Source organism: Rhinolophus sinicus, linkage group LG01 (assembly GCF_036562045.2).
Source record: "Rhinolophus sinicus isolate RSC01 linkage group LG01, ASM3656204v1, whole genome shotgun sequence".
Classification (NCBI taxonomy): Eukaryota; Metazoa; Chordata; class Mammalia; order Chiroptera; family Rhinolophidae; genus Rhinolophus; species Rhinolophus sinicus.
In genome coordinates, this window is record NC_133751.1 from 26,993,827 (window position 1) to 27,009,381 (window position 15,555).

Consider the following 15,555-nt stretch of genomic DNA (forward strand, 5'->3'; position numbering starts at 1 on the left):
TGTGTGTGTGTGTGTGTGTGTGTGTGTGTGTGTGTGAACAGACCTAAAAGGCAACAAGAAGCCATCCAAGCTTAAGATTTATGGGGTGGGGGTGTCCTCATTTCTGGACCAGTTGAGGGACCAGAACCAGTGAGATCTCCCAGAAGCAGCTGTAAGCAGCAGTCAAGATTATTAATAGTCAGAAGCCAGAGTCAATCTGGAGAGAGTGTCTGTCCAGGGACTTCTTGGAGATTGGAGCCGTTTTATGAAATTCAGGCCTTTTGGCAGAGTAGACAGCTTCCCTTGGGTGGGGTGGTGGGGATCTCCCCCAGGGACCCTGACTGCCTGTGGCCACTAGCTCCAGCACAGACTTTCCTGAATCCTAACTCCCTGGGGACACTCCCACCCTGGTTCAGAATCTCAGCCATGGTTACAGCTTAGACCTAGAGGACCTCAAGTTTACCTGTCAAATGTGCCCCCCTTTTCAGTTCAACATCCCGTGTGGGGCTTATTACTGCATCATTTACCCCACTCCAGGGCAAGGCTCACCGAGGAAAAGAGCCCTGATTTTCTTTCTAAGGGATCTCCCTAGTTTACAACAGCAAATGGATTATTTCCTCAATACAAGTCCACTCAGTGTGTGACTCAGAATTGCTTTTGTCAGGTCCTGAGATGGAGGAGGAAGCTGTGGGGAAATCCCAAATCCTTAGCTAGCCCAGTTCCTAAAGCAAGCATCGTTAAATGACTTTGGCCGTCTTCTACCTGCAACAAACAAACTAAAGACAGATGTGTAAAAATCAGATGCTTTTCGTGGGCCAACACAAATGCTTTACAGGATCCTCTTATGGCAGCCAGTAGTCATTTGCTTGTCTTTTGCTCGATCCAGGGATGATTCCCTTCGGCTCACAAGACAGGCAACTTCCTATAAAACAGGCTTGTGTGGAATCCTTGGCAGGGAGAAGACAGCCAGCCATGAGATCATTTCTGGGCATGGCTTCCAGGGATTGGAGATATCCTTGGAGATAACGCCAATCGGGGTTAGAGCAATGCCCGGCAGCTGCCTCCCTCTCACCCCACAGAAGCCCAGGCCACCCTACAGGTCTTCAGACTCCTGGCCACTGGCTCTCCACAGGAATTCAGTTGTGTATTTGCGCTGGAAGTGAGCGGGGCAAATGCACCAGGCTGCCACTGGTTCACGTTTCTTTGAAGCAGACGCAAGTACACATCAAATCTGCTACGTGTGGCCTTGTTAACACAAAGACACATTTCTTGGCTTGTCACATGTCGCCAAGCTTTCTAGCACTACTGGTGACATAGGAGTGATTCATCGCAGGCAAAGGGCACCTGTGTTACCCTAAGGGTCTGTACCCACCTTGGGTTCCAGGTCTTCTGGTGCAAGTCAGGGGGACTTCGTCCTTGTGGTCAGAGACCACGGTCTCAGGGAGCATCTTCTTCCTCAGCCTGACCCTCTAAGGAGCTCAGCTGCTATAGGGACTCCAGGCCCCACTGGGACTATCACTCCTGAAATTTGAACTGTGAATTATTCATCAGAATCTTTGTGATGTCCTGAGTAGTCTGGTCCGCTCCCGCTCAGAGATACCATGCGCTGACAACCAACGGTTGACTCTTGCAAGGAGTTCAAAAGGACCCTGTGCTCATTTTACAAGAAAGAAATTTATACTCACCACACTTGAGCCAGGTAGAATCAGCTACAGGTAGGAGCCTACACACCCCTGTTTGAGCATCTATCAAGCATTTGCTATCTCCTTATGGGTTTGATTTCTTTCAAGGAAGTTGCTATTTGAAATTCTAGGCCTCCTGGTAGGAAAGTGACACCTTGGGATGCCTGGGGTGTGGCTGGCCTGGGGGAGTGGGGAGCAGTGGGGGAATCCCCACCAGGATGCCGGCAAAAGCAGTTCTTCTAGTGTCCTGAGAGAAGCTGAAATCTAGATATGGGTGTTTTCTTGTGTTTTTCGTTTGTTTTTTTAATGGGAAATCTAGTTGTAAATGTTGATAATTGATTTAAAGGAAGGAAGGAAGGGGGGAGAGAGAGAGAGAGGAAAGAAAGAAAGAAAGAAAGAAAGAAAGAAAGAAAGAAAGAAAGAAAGAAAGAAAGAAAGAAAGAAAGAAAAGGAAGGAAGGAAGGAAGGAAGGAAGGAAGGAAGGAAGGAAGGAAGGAAGGAAGGAAGGAAGGAAGGAAGGAAAGGAAAGGAAAGGAAAGGAAAGAAACTCATTTAACATCCTGCAGGCGAAATAACACGTTTGTGGGCTGGTTTGCAACTTCTAGGTTAGGCTTTCTGCTAGATGTAAAAACTCAAACAGGATAGAACGGGATCCCACCCCTTTTTTTTCATGAAATGTACTTTTTATTAGACTGTATTACAATTCTCAACATTCAGAACAAAGTTCTAAAAATATAAATGCTTGCATATTTTTGTCACTACATTTATTTTTCATATTAACATCACCTTCTATTCATATGACAGTTTACAGAGTGATCCAGGGCATTTTCCGATTGATGGCTCACACAGGAGCGGTGAGGGCAGCACTGTTCCTTCCGTGGTGCTCACAAGAAAGCTGAGGCTGAGCAAGGCCCAGGCCTAATTTGACGCCACATGACCAGACATCGACAGCCTAAAACCCAACCAGGGTTTCCCGACTCTGTTCTTTTCATTCAGTAAACTTTGATTTTTAGTTTCTCCCACCAATACCAATATACCAATAACTATTTTACACTCCAGGACAGATAATTTTTTTTTCAAGTGAGCTCTAGTCATTAAATTAAAAAAAAGAAAAAGAAAAAGAAAAGAAAACGTTATAAATGTCCATTTAACCTAGCACTTAGTTTTTTCAAAGGACCAGGTAATGATAGGTGGTAATGTCCCTTAACCTGGGGATGGGGACGTCAGAGTGCATAGCAGAAGGGAAACCTGAACACCCTGCCATTGTTTGCAACACTGTGTAGAGAGGTGCATGGGGGCATCTTGTGGGGTCCTGCAGTCTACTCAGAGAGTGTCTGACTTTCCTGGGGTAAGAAGATCTGTGTAGGTTTCACCCCAGCCCTTAACCTTTATCGATATTGGATGAAAACTTAGGCAGCCTTCCTCAATCTGCCAATGGATTTCTCCCCAATGCCTTTGTTCTATCAGGAAGATGTAACTCGCCATTTTGCAACAGCAATTAGTCACACCATCTCATTTGCTTATCGATGCCTCATTACCATGGGTTAGGCTGTGTTCCTGTAGCATCAGTGGTTACCACCTTGATCAGCCCTCAGACTCTAATTGGTTCCTTCTTTAAAGGCCCAAGCCCTTTTTTCCTGTAATGAATATTGCAAAATACTTTTGAACAAAATATAACCTTTTAATGAGGCAATAATTACTTCACGCTAATAATTACATGTTAACAATATGTAAAAAGACCAAAGTAAGCAATAAAGTAACAGGCGTTTCTTTTGTTAAGGAGGCTTCTGGGTACTGCCAGAAACTTGCCATAGCAGGTATTCTCACTAAATGGTATAAAGAGCATCCAGGACCTAGAAGCTCACCTATTTCATCACCTTTACAACTGTTTGGGGGACACAATGCATGCAGAATTTTTATAATAGGGGAGCCCCTGAAAGACAACAACAAGGGGAACCACAGGATAGATGTGGAGCTGAGTGGATTTGATCACCAGCCTCGCACCAGGGTCACGGTGTGACTGAGGACAAGTCACCTTACCTCTTCAGACCCTGAGCTCCTCATCGCTCAGACAAAATGACCTCTGGGACAGGAAGGTCAGAAGGGAAAAGGAAACAAGAATAACATCTTACTGAGAATCCTCTCATCTAATCCTCACAGGGGGACATTTGGATCCATGCCCCAGGCCACCCAGCTTGTAGGGGGCAAGGCCAGAATCCAAAGCTGGGTCTGTCAGGCACTAACAGTGAGCTCATTCCATGATACAGTTCAGTGCTTCTTCAATTCTGCCAGTGAAGACCTCCAGCAAGAAAAAAGATCGACTCCTTGGATGAGTTTGCTCAGAGCTCCCCTAGCAAAGCACCACAGATCGGGTGGCTTACCCAGCTGAAATGGATTGTCTACAGTTCTGGAGACCAGAGTCTGAGGCCAAGGCATGAACAGGGTTGGTTCCTTCTGAGGCTGAGAGAGAATCTACTCCAGACCCATCCTCTAGCTTCTGGTGCTTTGCTGGCAATCTTTGCCGTTCCTTGGCTTGTAGGCACATCAGTGGGGACAGAGCCAGGAGAGCAGTTTCCAGACTCTCGGCCTCACGTGGAAAGGTGCTGGCTCTGTTATTAGATGGCCATCAGCTATAACTAGTTGGCCATCAGCTGTTACTGGTTAGCCATTGGCTGCTAATATAACTGCTGTGGCTACGCTAGCAAGAGCTGATTGCAGCTAGCAAGTGGGGTTGGTTGGCAGAGAAGCGGACGACGGATTGCACATCATGTGGCTCCCGCTTCCTGTGTCTCCAACCCAGCTGCCAGCGAGACTATAGCGTTGTGACTCCCCTCTCTATGGCTCCATGGGTGTTCCTTTTTGGCCTCACCATGTCCTGCGTGCTTATGTGGGGAGCGGAGCAGAGACCCTGCATGACAACGTCACTCCCATCTCTCCCTCCATCTTCACATGGTGTCTTCCCTATGTGCATGTCTATGCCCAAATTTTCTCTTTTTATAAGAACACCAGTCACATTGGATTACGGGGCCACCTTACTCCAGTATGACCTCACCTAAACTAATTAAATTTGCAATGACCCTATTTCCAAATAAGTTCACATCTGAGGTACTAGGATTAGTACTTCCACATATTTCGGGGCGAGGGGGGACACAATTCACCCCATAATACCACCTACTTTGAGAGTCTGAGGGGGTAGCTTATGGCATTTGCTGCAAGCATAAAATGTCTTTGAAGCGTTGTGCATTACCTTTAAAATTCATGCAGATTGAGCATTCAACTGCATTGTTACATCACTGTTTGATGTAAAAACAACAGTCCCCAAAAGTCTGAACAAAATTAGAGGTCCAGAAAGCTGCTCCACGATGACCCTAGGGATCTGGGACCCTGTTGCCAGGCGCTGCCCACATCTTCCCATGGCTTTAGAGGCTGATCATACCAAATGTGAAAGCCCTGAAAAGCAGACACACCTGTAAGGGGACGAGGCTCATTTAGCCTCAACAAGCATAGAAAACATTGGCTTAGGAATGGACTAGAAGCCATGCGAATTAAATACACAGAGAAAACACGGAACGTGACTGACCAAATCAGCAATGAACCAGACCAGGGTGGAAACACTTGCTGAGAGCCCTGTAGGGACTGCACGGCTCTTTTTCATTCTCCTCTTTCCTTTTTGAAAGCAACCAGAGTCATGCAAGCACTGTGTGTCCTGTTTCCCCAACACAATGGCTTTTGAAGAACATCCTTTTGAAGTGCAGGTACCGTGGTGTTTGAGGACAAAGATGATGGTTGTGGTAGTAACGGGCTTCGTAACACACTGATCAGATTCATATGTTTCTGTTACAGTTAAGTGTGCATGAAGTAATAGAACTTACCAACAACACTAACCATGGCCATACTGTTCTTTTATTTCCTAGAAATAACATTTTCAAAGGTGACAAAGGACTCTCTGACAAAGGCCCAGCAATAGGAGTGAGAATGACTCAAGTGGCAAACAGGCTTTCTCGATGTGGTTTGCTTATTGTACCCACTTGATTCGTGACAGAAAAGCAGGTGGAGCCCATGTGTTTCCACGCCCTGAGGACCCACTGCCAGCCCAGCAGAGCTGCACTCCCACCAGGACCTGATCCAGAGAGAGCAGAGCTTCTGATGAACAGGTCTCAAAATACAGCACCAGGGACCTTGGCAGCACGGAGAAAGAGATGGCTTTCTGCTTTCATTGGTTGAAAACATGGAGATTGCAATGTCCCTTTCTTTTCCCTGCCTCTCTATTAGGAGAAATACAAACTTGACAAAGGCAGTGACTGTCCACTGTCCACTTAGCAGAAATATCGATCCAAGTTAGACTATGGTCAAGAAGACATCTCTTGCGAAGGTGTGTCCCAGGGAGTCCTGCCAAGTGACAAGATGGAGAGCACATCTGATCCGACGTTATTGCTGAGGGCAGCCATGAGGCTGCAGCTTCATCCAGGAAAATTCTCTACCAACCACTGGGTTCTAGAAACTGTACACAGAACACCAAATGTCACTCCTGGAAGACTCAGTGTTACCCAACATGGGTGCCCAGACCCTTAACTACAGCCTGTGATGACAGAGGAACCCGGTCCACAAGGGAAGGAGGGCAAGGAGATCCAGAGAACCACAGCCAGGGGCAGACTGTGCCCCCCTCCCCCAGCTTCAGCAAGAGCAGCTCCCATGGGGCAGCAGTGACTGTTCCCATCCCTAGGGAGATGAGCTTTCCTCAGAAGTAGGGCTATTTCATCAGGCTTTTCCACAGCCCAGAGAGTCCCCTGACTCCCTCTGACCTGATTCCACATCTGCCTTAGCTATTGCAATTTCTCGGGCATCCTGATAACAGGCAGCCATGCTGGAAAAGAGTCCACTCAGGCAGGGCAATGGGCCCTCAGCCTCAGGACACTGACATTGAAATGAAGCAGAAACTGTAAATGATTTCTAAAGAGTATGTACCTCTTTCATCTCTCCCTGTCTTCTCAGATCCCAGCCTCCCCTCTCTCCGCCCACCCCCACCCCTCCCAGCCCGCAAGGATTACTCCCTTGGCAGCTGAGACAGACAGAAGGGGCCAGATACCCAGCCAGGCCTGGAGCCTGCTGGCCTCGGGGCCCTACGTGCACTCTGGACCACATTTCATGCTGCCTGCCCTGTGTTCCAAACCCTGGTGAGAACTCTGGGGAGATACGCATTTTAAAGCAATACTGTCACAGTCTGGTTTGTAGTCTAGCTGCTGGTGAGTTCAGTTTATGTGAATTATTGCTCCCAGTGGTTTATTAATTCCCAGGAAAGACATAAAAATCTAGTTCCTGGATGGGCAAAGCAGAGGAGCAGTTCCTCAAACACAGTGTCCTCACAACACAGTGTCCAGGCCTGGGGACAGGCCCGGTGCCCCTCAGAATTTTCTGAAAGCCAGTGGGATTTCTAAAACAAGATGGGATCAAGCCACAGAAAGTAGAGACCAGCCCATTGACAATGGCGAAAAAAAAAAAGAAAGAAAAAAAAAAAAAAAGAAAAGTCCCTAAGGGGAAAAAAGGGCCAAGCAGTAAAGTATTGTATAATTTAGAGACATTTTGAGAGACACTTCCTGAACCAGCTAGGGCAGAACACCACACTGGTTACATTAAAAATAACAAAATAAAAAAAACCTTCAAAGAGAGGAAGAAACCCTGGTTGTGATGCGCATCCGTTCCTGCTGTGGCTGTGGCCTCCAACCTCCATCCATTAGGAGAATAGCTCCCCAACTAGCACGTTTGGCCCCCTCCCAAAGGGGACCTTTGCCCCTCCCAACGGAGACATTTCTAGTTGCTGTGATTGGGGGATGCTTCTGGCATCCAGTCAGGTAGTGATCAGGGATGCTGCTATATATCCTACAGCAAACACGGCAGCCCCGCAAGACAAAGAATTATCCCGCCCCAAATGTCAAAGTGTCACTGTTGAGAAACCTCGCCTATAGAGAATGATTCTCCTGATCTCCCACAAACTCACTGGCAGCTAAACCAAACACCATGTATATCGGGGATTCATAACGAGGGAAGGTGCAACAGGGACCGGGCACAGACGCCAAGTCCTGGATGGCAAACACTGACACCAGGAGGACGAGTGACGAGCTCCCGTGATTCCCTTCTCTCTGATCACGATCACGAACCTCTGAAATCCATTCATTGCCTAACCTTTCACTGTGGTACTGGGAAGTGATAGGCAAAAGGAGTTCAAAGGAACCCAGTCCCCTAAGAGTTTATAATATGAAATGAATAGCAATGATGAAGAAGGGATATAAGGTGAGAAGGACAAATGACGAAAGTGAAAAATAAGGCCATGCCCACTGTATCAGGAGGAGCTGAGTATACTCTGAGAAACGGTGAGGGAGGATCAAGTTATCACAGGTAAGTAAGGTGGCATTAAAGGAATGTAAGAGACGGCCTGGGGAGAGTGTCCATCGGCACCTCCACTTATCCGTACTTTCACTAAAATATGCACTGCATGCTTCCAGCCATGCAGAGATACAGAAGGCGCAGTCCAGGCGCTCCAAGCACTTGTGGTCGAGTCAGGCTGATAAGATTCATACGCAAATAAGCAAAATACAAACATGTCATTTTGAGAGGTACTGCAAGTACACGTTTGTGTTCAGTGACAGGAGTGATGCTGGCACACGGTGGAAACTGCATTTGACCTGTGCCTTTGAGTGTGGTGCTGAGCTTGCCTGAAAGCCCCAGACCAGGGTTATCGGTGAGGGGCTGGCTAGTTGTCATGGCGACAAGAACCTCTGTAAAGGGGGTTCTGGCTTAAGGTATTTGTCCTGGCTTGATTTTTAGTTCCCTCAGCAAAAACACTCTGCTTCGTTTTCTCTCTCCTTCCCCTTTCCAAGCAGAAAACCCAGATCTACTCTTCCTAAGAACTCTGCACTGTGTGAAGGCCTGTGGAGCTTAACGGTGAGGTGATCCACACTGGTGAGGTTCAAGGGAGATGCTAGTGGCTGTAGCTCGCAGGCTATCTAGTGTTGTCCTCTTTCACACGCCTCTGGCCTCCCCCAGCGACAGCAACTCAGAAAACTAACCAGGGAAAAAGTCACATGCTTTGAAGATGTACTAATATTTCAACAGCCTACATCTCCCAGGACTAAATCTGTACCAGGGCTGCCAGCAAGCAGTCATATGGACTCCCTGTGAGCTTTCTCCTCTACAATGAACTCACAGAAAGGTCAGCCGCCGGACACAGAAAGAGGAGAAGGGTCCTGAATATACACAGACAGTTTAATCAACCATGAAGAAATCCAAGAGCTGACTGAAAGTGCTTTGTCAGGGAGAGACGCGAGGCCCCTGCCCTCAGAGAAAGGCGAGGAAGGTTGGAGGTCACTTCAGTGACAGAGACGGCTGCTGACCACAGAGGCCGTCATGGAGGCACCAAGGGCCTGGTGAGAATGGCAATGGGGAGACTCCAAAGCAGACAGGCAGTGAGGGCAGGGGGAAAGCCGGCATTGGGGCATTTTCCAGAAGACCTGGCAAACAAGTGTTCCCTAGAAAGCAGACGAAAATTTAGCTCCATAAGAAGGGATGACACTGTTTTTAAAGCTACTGTAATTACCTAAGAGTTGGTTACTCCTTCAAACTGCTGTCAAGTCTGTCATTTCTGATTCCAGACTCCTCAGGGTATCTAAAAGACTGGTTTATTCAAATTACATCAATGTCCTTTACTTGCATCTAAAAAATCAAGGTCAAGCTATGTTGATATGCGAAAGGGAATTTAGATGAATGAGGGCTGACTCCCAGTCTCTGGCCCTGTAATTACTTTCTTTGTAAGCCTGAATACCCAATCAGATGGATGCCTTCTCAACACTTTTTGTCATATTTACGGCATACCTTTAAACAATGGAATCTGGAAACTCCAGCAGCATCTGTGTCCAAATATATCTAAGCCTGTTTATGTTGTTAATTGAAAATCAAACCATTTTAGATGAACTAATCTATGGTATCATTGAAAATGCATAGTTTTAGGTAACTCTTGGGAGCATTTTGCAAACCATTAAAGTAACTTGACATCCTACTGTAGCTTTAAAACATATTTCTCAGTTGTGATTACTATTGGAATGAAATCAGGGGTAGCATTCATAAAAGTCTGCAGCATGAAAAGGTTTGCATAAGAATTCTGATTCCACTAGCAATCCATTTCTTTTAGAATGGTTTCACCATTCCCCATTGGTTGATGTAATATGGTTGGTTTGTTCTCATTCCAATTAAAGATGCAATTCATTAAAGAGTCTTTAAATTCATTCAGGCAAAGCTTTCTATTAATGTTATCAAACATTGATGGTTTCTAATCGGACATTCTCTGCAGGCTGGAGAACTCTACTTTCAAACTCTGATTTTGTATGAAGCAACTCTCATTTCTACACAAAGACTTTCATTTCTGTGGTCTGGCCTGATACAGTGCTGATTCCTTTATGCTCAGTCTGGTTTGTTGTAGGCCCAGGTCTACCCGTCTGATGATTTGTATAGGACGGTGATTTGCATAAGAGAGCAGTTGTGCTGTTTTTAGTGAATCCTTGAGGAGTAGAAAAAACTTCAACCCAATGAGGGGTCCCATCCCCTGGAGGTTCTTAGGAGGAAAGACCTTTCAAGGGGTGTGGGAATTATCACGAAAATGATTTTCCCTTAAAATGATGTGTGGGCAAGCTATCAAGAGGAAGTGGTAACTCCAGCATGAGGAAACGAATTACTCTTTTCAAGGCTAGATGAACAGAAGTCCAGTGCACATTTTCCCCATTTATCTTTTCCTTTTAAAAAGTAGCGGGACTCAGGTACATCTTGATTGTTCCGTGTAATAAAGGGGCATGAGGCATGGACAGAAACACCACAAGCGCTTAGTAGAATAAGAAAACCAGCCATCACTTTTTTTCCTGTTTATTAACATTCACACTGAGCTGTGTAGTTCGGTTACCATGGTCTGATGTCACAGGCCACACCATATAAAATCACAGAGGCCACGACCGGCAGGAAGAGAGGCCCGGCCTTGTTGTCTGAGTAATAACAAACAGCCCTGTGTGTTGGATGTGAGCCTCGGTGTACTTCAGCCTGATGAGTGCAGCCCAGAGCACGCTCGCCGCCGCCTCACCTCTTCTCCTGCCTCCTCCTGCCCCCTAGTGGACATCTACGGGAAAGCGTGGGAGGCCGCCTGGGAGGTCGTAGGGACTGAAACATCCTTCCCTGCCAGTCGGCCTCCCCCAACCCTGTTCCGAGGCACTGTCTGTGGATTTCCTGGAGAATCAGTGCTCTGCCTGGGATGCTCTGAAGTCTACCTAGGATAAACACCTCCATCTCCTGTGTCATTTTCCTGGGGCCTTCATGTACCTCAGCCTGCCCTGATCCCCAATTTACAAACACTTTCCCTCCTGCAGTCCCCACAAGAGACACACCTTTTCTGGACAGGACAAATTTTTCCTTCTTTGTGTCCTGCAAACTGTACAGAACCAACAGAGTACTCTGCCATTGAACAGGTTTCCATACGGGTGTCGCTTGCCTCCTACGTGCCCCTATACCATTCATTTATTCACAGAAACCTATGTGCCGGGCTCTGGAGACACAGAAGAAAGTAAGCCAAGGTTCCTGCCTGGAGGAGCTCACAGCCCAGAGAAGGAACAGCTCATCCATCAGCTGCCACGTGATAAGGTCCACGATGCTAAAAAGACATCAGCCCGTGCCGTGCTGCAGGAGTGAAGGCTGTGGGAGAAGAGGCACTGGATTTGCTGTGGGTTCTTGACAGCACAGGGTTAGCCCAGCAACTGTGACTCAGGAAAATCAATGTGGCAGGCCATCCTGACAGCACACGTCTCTAGAATACCCTGGCTGTGCTGGGTCTTTTCATCCCTGCCCAAGTCACAGTGATCTGACTGTCCCAGCCTGTGTGGCTGCTGCTCAGATGAGGCAGACATCAGCATGTGCTCCCTTCAGTGACACACTGCCTGCTTTCCCCACTGTGGCAGCCCTCGGCTCCTGCCAACACTCTGCTTTGCTCACTTCAAGCTTCCTTTATAGTTTTTCTGAAGCCCCCGTTTTCCACATTGCCGATTCACAGATATGGAAGACCTAGAAAGAAAAAAAGGGGGAATTGTCTCAAATAACTCAGGAGCCCTCCTGGCCTCTGTGACCTGTATACAGACTTCCACATTAAGAGCTGAGCTTAATAATATTGTCATCTGTGTAGGAAATGCTGGAAGGAAAACAGATCTTCTGAACTCACGGCTGTTGGCAAAAATTATCGGAAGACCCATTCTCAGCCCTGGCCTGACAGCTGAACACCACATCTGGAGAGGAAGATTCCTGTAAAGAGCCCCAGAAGATGGCACGTTCCTAGGGTGAGGGCAGCATCTTCCTCATCTCTCTCCGAGGCAGACGATGTTTGTGGGATGAATCATTGCCACCTCAAGTTCTGTCAGGCTCCCTGGGCCCTGGAAGAAACAGGGGTTGGGAAATGAAACCAACTGGCAGACCCTAGATCCCTAGACTTAAGATTCCTGAGCAAAGTAGGGGAAATGACTTGCCTGCTTCAAAACTGCCTAGAGAGATGACCAAGAAGGATGGGAATCACCTGAGGGAGAGGAGAGGCGAATGGATCATCACTCTAGATCCGTGGGGGACAGAGGTACCAGCACGGCAGCCACAGCAAGTGCGGCTGTCGCATGCCCTGCAGAGAAGAAGGGAGCTGTGGGTCAGCAGGACAAGGTGTCTGAGGAAAGGCTGCAGGCCCTGCTGTGGTGACAGCAACACAGGGCCCAGGAGGGTTTTGTCCCCAGCTCAGGCCTTCCCCCCTCTGCAAAGGAGAGCTGGCCTGAGTCCCCAGGGAGGATTGGATAGAAGGGGTGGGAAGGCAGAGCCAAGGCCTTCTGGGAATTGACCCCAAATCCTTGGTTTTCCCTGGGGCTGTTGTGGCCTGGGGGAAGAGGAGCTACATATTAGTATAAATGGTGTGCACTCTGCAAATTTTGTAATTAGTCTAAAGAAACTCCAATATCCCATTTTAAGACTGTGTACATTCAATTCTCTTCCTGCGCCCCAGCTTTGGGTTCCATTAAATTCTCATTCTTCCTGCATTTCTGTTTTCCTTCCATGTGCCCTCAGTAGCCCCCATAACTCGTTCATTCACTGAACAAATACTGATTGAATGGGTCATACTAGGTACCAAGAATATAAAGTCGACAAAAACAGACATGGTCTCTGCCCCCGTGGAACTTATACAGTAGAGAAGGAGAGGAGCTTGATCAAATACCCACACAAATTAACATAACATTGCCATGTGGGGTTCCCTGAGTATATAACAAGGGGTTTGATTTAGTAAAGGATGTCAGGGAAATTTCTGAGGAAATGAGCGAAACGAAATCTGGAGGAACAATAGGATTAACTAGGCCAGGCAGGTCCCAGGCATCAATGTGGTGGGATGGGGCCAGCACCTTCCAAGCCATAGAAGATGCAAATGTGACCAAAGCTCAGTCAGCGAGGGGAGCAGGATGCACCGCAAGGCTGACTCAGGACAGACCATGCACAGAGAGCCACGGACGTGTTTAAGTGAGCAGGTGATGTGATCCCATGTGCATTTCAGTCTCCCTATAGACAAAAGCTTGGAAGGGTCAGAAGTGGATATCATGAGACCAGTTAGGAAGTTGTTCCAGGTGAGTTCAAGACTAGGAGAAGAGCAACAGAGGAGAGAAAGTGGAGAGATTCTATTTAGGAGGCACAATTGCCAGGACGTGGTGGTGGAGTAGACAGGCTTACAAAATATTCCACACCTGCACAGTCGTCCAACAACCTCCCCTGCAAGGAGCCCCTCTCTTCATGGGCTAGATTACCATCTGAGATAGCAATACAATTTTCCCCTATCAGGTCATCCCTAAGGGTGCCTTCATGGTTTCTTTCTAGCTTTCTCTAAAAATGAATGGAAAGAATGTCCGTGACACCTGGAACATATCAACTCAAAGGTCATAGGTTGAAATGATAACAACTCAGATTACAGGACTGTCAACTGCCAAGCTCCCATGACCTTAACTGAAGGGTGGAGGGGTGGGGACCAGAGCTTTACAACACTGTGGGTTGCTATAGCACCAGATCTGCTGACTGAGTGTTCCAAATCCGTGCATTGTCCAATTAATCAAAGTATTCTTCCTCCACGTATTTACAAGATGCTGTGGTAAGATTCCTGCATTAGCTGGGAGAGGAACTAGCCCTCTTCTGCCTAGGATTCTTGCTTCTGCAAAACCGTCATAGATCCGTTCCAGGAATGGTGTTTCATCGCTGCACTGTGCTAGGCACCAGGGGTTGGAAGATAAGGGAAAGTTTCCTGCCTTCCAGGAGTTGCAGCCTTGCAGGTCTTCCAGTCAGGATGGCACAGAGTGATGTGCTACAGCACAGGCAGAGGCAAAGTGCTGTGGGAGCCCAACGCAGAGAACAGGAGCTCTGCCTGGTTGAGTTAGAAAGCTTTTCCAGAGGGCACATCTGAGCAGGTGTCAAAGGGTGAGCAGAAATTTATTGGAGAAGAGGAGACTAGTTGTTTCAGGCTGAAGGAACAGGAGATACAAGATACAAAGACACCTGGGAGTGAGGTGTGGTCAAAAAGTGCCCCAGGGGTAACAGTGGAGGCTGTAGCAGGATGTGAGACTGGAGGCAGAGCTCTGGTGGGGTCACTGGAGGTTTTTAACTACCTGCTTTAGGGACTATTAGTATTAGTATTTCTCTTGCAGTATAACAAATTTCTCTAAAACTTAGGTGCTTAAAACAACAAGCATGTGTTATCTTCACAGTTTCTGTGGATCAGGAATCTGGACACAGCTTAGCGGTCCTCTGGCTCAGGGTCTCACGGGCAGCAATCAAGGTATCAGCCAGACCGAAGTCATCTCAAGGTCTGACTGTGGGGGGCGATCACCTTCCACACTCACTCACGTGGCTGTTGGAGGGTCTCAGGTCCTCCCCACGCTCCTGCCTGGAGACATCAGTTCCTTGCCACATGGGGCTCCCCATAGGGCAGCTCACAACGTGGCAGCTGGCACAGAGACAGAAAGAGAATGAGAGAGAGAGAGAGAGACAGAGAGAGAGAGAGAGACAGACAGAGAGACAGAGAGACAGAAAGAGAGAGAGAGGAATATGAGCGAGAGGGAAGAACATAGTCTTTCCTCATCTCGGAAGTGACTCCCATTGCTTTTGTTGTATTCCGCTTGTTACAGACTCACTAGGTCCAGCCCACACGGCAGGGGGCGGTTTACGCAGCGCATGAATACTAGCAAGTGTTGATCATTGGGGACCTTTGCGAGGTGGCCTACCACATACACCAGAGCTATTTAAGGCATGATCTTGGCATTGTCCCATTCTGCATAAATTATAGACAGAGACGTATAATTTCACTCCATATTAGTTTGTGTTTTGCTGATGGGTACACTCTGGTCCCTAGGAGCGCTAAAGAACAGTGTGCTTCATTCCACATCTCTCCCTAAGGATTTTATACAACCCACTTGGCTCTCATGATGTTATTATTAGATGGATTCAGCCAAAAGCCGCCTGTGTGGGTACAGATAGGTAGGACGGTAGGGAGGTAGAGAAAGGAAGTGATCAAGACCCCAAATTAAATCAAGAAAAAGGTCATACGCCAGCTAAAAATTAGAAATGAATCTGAGTGGAACTAAGTATCACGGTTGACAGCTCATACACTGGGTGCCAACTTGCCACAGCTTGGCAGCGCCCTTGGTTTTCCCACATGCAACTGAAAATAGCTGGCATTCATCCTGAGGGGGTTCTACTAAAATAAGTAACTACTGGGAGCTATACCTCTCTGCTCATTCAAGCTGGAAGCAGTCTGCAATTATTTTGCTGAAATTAGATACAAATTAAGTTGCCACTTCCGGAACCC

General features: G+C 47.4%; 1 long non-coding RNA gene across 1 annotated transcript; it reads right to left on the reverse strand.

Annotated features, from left to right (window-relative positions):
* Positions 1-10,530: 10,530 nt before the first annotated feature.
* Positions 10,531-14,735, reverse strand: LOC109447500 (uncharacterized). Its single transcript, XR_002137368.2, has 3 exons — positions 14,595-14,735; positions 11,905-12,348; positions 10,531-11,750 (listed from the first exon to the last, which is right to left on the reverse strand). It is a non-coding gene; the product is annotated as an uncharacterized LOC109447500 (long non-coding RNA).
* Positions 14,736-15,555: the final 820 nt, after the last annotated feature.